Below are 3944 nucleotides of genomic sequence, written 5' to 3' on the forward strand. Positions count from 1 at the left end.
CTTTAGGATTTCTAAGATATTGCTCTATCCTGTACCCTAGTTTACCCTACCCCCTGTAATCAATAAAGTTCTCCTTTTTGACTGGTGTGGGGGAGACTTACTGAGGGGTGGGTCTAAATTATGCCTAAGAGACCCCTTAGGTCTGTGGAATAAGGGAGACTTTACTTTTTGCCCCTGGACTTGGGAAAGTACCCCAAGTGCCTGTATTGGGTCGAGTACCCATAGGACTATTAGGCCTGTGTTTCCCCGAGGAGACAGGGCCGAGACAGTCCACTCTCGGGGTGGTGGCAGCACGTTACCCCCAGACTAGCGAGTGTGCTCCGGGAGAGGGGTCGGCTGGACATAAGGCGCCCCTAGGGAGGCATTCAGAGCCTGGAAGGTGGGCGGGCGCAGGGAGGTGGGCGGCTCGACGCAGGAGCGCCCCCTACTGGCCCGCCTCACGTGGTGGAAACAGCGGAGGGATACGAATACCCAGCTGTGTTCCTGAGGTGGGATCTCTGCACCCGCCACACTGCCTACCTCATCAGATGCTATTCAAGAGTTTCATCCTCCTGGTATACCTAAGGTACACTAATAATATCTTCATCATATTGACCAGACATTTAATAACTCCCATCCCTCCATCAAACTGATTCTTAAATGCTCCACCTAGGTTACCCATAACCTGCTCTTGAAAACTTCCAGTGAGGGAGATTCTGCAGCTTCTCTACATAGCCTGTTCCATTGCCTGACCACCACCATAGTGAAAAAGTTTCTTCTAATTTCCAACCTAATGTCCTCTACTGAAACTTAAGATCATTGCTCCTAGTCCTGTCCTCTGTGGCCACAGAAAAAAGTCAATCTCCATGCTTTCTATAATAACCTTTCAGGTATTTGAAGACTGTTAACAAATCCTCCCTCATTCTTCTCCAGGCTAAATAATCCAAGTTCTTTCAGCCTATCCTTACAACTCCATCTCCCAGTTCTGCACTGGACTCTTTCCAAACTGTCCATTCCCTATTTGAAACATGGGGCCCAATGTTGGACATAGTATTCCAAGTGAGGCCCCACCTATACTAAATAGAAAGGAAGAATCACTTCCCTTGATTTACAAGTGACATTTCTGTTAAATACAATCAATATGCTGTTGGCTTCTTTTGCAACAAGAGTACACTGTTACCTCATATGCTGTTTACAGTCTACTGTAACTCCCAAGTCCTTCCCTGCAGTACTGCAACCTAGCCAGTCATTCCCCAGTCTATATTTGTGCATGCAATTATTCCATCTCTTTGCACTTCACCTTCCTCATTTTCTCCCTGAATGCCTGTGTGATACTCTTACATACTTCCCTAGTGCTATGACCAGTTTTCCACTTTGGTAGGATTTCTTTTTGAGTTTCAACTCATTGAACAGATTGCTGTCTCACCAGGTTGGTCTCCTGTTGCTCTTCCCATTCTTCTGTCACATCAGGATAGCTTGCTCCTGTGCCCTTAAGAGGGCTTCTCTTCCTTAAAGTACATCCAGTTCTCCTAGACTCCTTTGTGCCCTCAGGTTCTCCTCCCTGCCCACCATTTCCCTGTGGTTGGTAAAGTATGTGTTTTTTTCAGTCTAGTGTCCGTATTCTGCAGCTCTCCATCCTTCCTCCCTTTAGGGTCTTGGACTCTGTCATTGCATGGTCACTCCAATGCACCTTCACATTCTCAAATAACTCCTCCCTGTTTGTGAGCAATCAGTCAAGAGCCCTGAACCTACCTGGCCTGTCTACTATCTGTACCAAAAAGTTGTTCCCAACACACTCCAGGAATTTGCTAAATTGCTTGTGCATTGCTGTGTTTCCCTCCCAGCAGATGTCTGAATAAGGTCCATCATGAGAGCCCAGTCATCTAGAGCAGGGGTCAGCAACCCCCAGCGTGCATGCCAGAGCATGGCACATGAATACATTTTGCTTGGCACACCAGCCCTTTTCAAAAAGGTTGTTTCAGACTTGAGGGCGGTGGGTGGCAAGGGCCTGCCCAGAGCTGAGGTTGGATGTGGCAGGCAGCTGGAAAGCTGCAAGCAGATGCACTGGGGTCCACAGAGCCCTGGTTCAGCTCATTGCTGGTGATGGGTGTGCATGCTCCTTGCAGCAGATGGCAGGGGTAGTGTGAGGGGCCCAATCTTTCGTGTGGTCATGCAGTCCCAGCCCCTTCCCTGCCATCTGCCCTGAGGTGTAAGTGCACCTGCCACTGGCAACAAGCTTGGTCTGGGCTCTGCAGACCCCAGTGCAGCCACTCGCAGCCTTCCAAAATTACATCCCAACATGCTTAACAAAATAAAAAGAAAACAAAACAACAAAGGAAAAATATTCCATATGTGTTTCTCTTTATGTTAGTAGTATGTAAAGTTTTATTTATTATCACCAGGCGGTTAGTTTGGGTATTTATTGTAAAAAAAAAAAATTGATTATTAACCGTAATATGCAGTGCATCTAGCCATGTACCTCCCCCTCCCCCTCCCCCCCGGTTTTCTTTGCCTGGCACAGCAACATCTTACAAGTAGATGTTGTGAGGGGTTTTGACACTCTGCCCGACAATGACAAATGATACACACTTTAGCCATCTGGATCAGGGATTCATACATCTACAATAATCTCAAAACCATAGGCACTCAAATCAACAAAGCCAGGCCCAGACCCCGCTCTGACTTCCTACAGTACAAACCCCATAACAAGGGCGGCAGAATCCCTCTTGTTGTAATCTACAGCCTCCAGTTTGAACACATCATAAATGACCTCCAACTCTTCCTGTAAAATAACAATCTCAAGCAGACTTGAGGAACATCCTGGCTTATAGGCAGACCTCCAACTTCAGGGGACATCTCTCCAGCAGCAGACTACCTAACTCACCACCAGGCCTTGCAACAGATCCAGCTGTGCTCCCTCATCAACACAGACCACATTATCACTGGATCAAGCAGCAGAGATTATGACAGCCAGAGTTCATTCACCTGCTCTTTTACCAATATCATACATGCCATGACCTGCTTATAGTGCCCCTCGGCTGTCTACGTTGGACAGATGAGGCAATTTCCTACATGAAATAATAAATGAACATTAATTAGACATCAATTCTAGGAAGCAAAAACAGGTCTGTGGCAAGAACATTTTTACCTCCCTGGACATTCTGTCACCAGCATCAGAATATCTGTTCTTAAACAACAAAACTTTAAAAAACTGACTCAAACATGAAATTTATGAACAATGAATCAGCCACAGACTGGACTGTGTTAACTATGGTCTCAACAGAGATTATGAATTCTGATCCCATTTTGGGACTGACTTTTATAACCCACAAAGGAACAAAGAAGTTAACTGCTTTGTTTATCCTCTTTGATCCCTTCAACTCACCTTTGCATCCCTCAGCAGTGTCCCCTCCATTCCTCTCTCTTCCCCTATCCTTTGTATTTAAATGAACTTATTCCTTTCTGTTTAGTACTCCTGCTCCATGCAAGTCCATTCACAACATCTGACAAAGTAAACTGCAGCCTATCAAAGCTCATGCATCTCTGTATGAGTTGGTGTATAAGGTGCCACACTGCCCTACCATCTTAGATTCACAGACTGTAAGGCTGGAAGGAACATTGGAAGATCATCAGGTCCAGCCCCCTGCACCAAGCAGGAAAGACAACTGGGGTCAGGAGACCCCAGCAAGGTGAGTGTCTAGTCTCCTCTTGAAGATTTCCAGGGTAGGTGATTGTGCCACCTCTGGAGGGAGCTTATTCCACAGTTTGGACCCCTGACTATGAAGTAGCTTCCCCTAATGTTGAGCTTGAAACAGTCTTCCAGGAGTTTGTGGCCGTTACTCCTGGTTTTCCCCAAGGGTGCCTTGGTGAACAGTTGTTCACTGAGCCCTTGATGTACTCCCCTGATGTAGCAGTAAGCTTCTGCCAAGTCCCCTCTCAGCCTTCTCTTTTTCAGGCTGAAGAGT

This window comes from Gavialis gangeticus, unplaced genomic scaffold (assembly GCF_001723915.1).
Source record: "Gavialis gangeticus isolate Ggan-Ray unplaced genomic scaffold, GavGan_comp1, whole genome shotgun sequence".
Classification (NCBI taxonomy): Eukaryota; Metazoa; Chordata; order Crocodylia; family Gavialidae; genus Gavialis; species Gavialis gangeticus.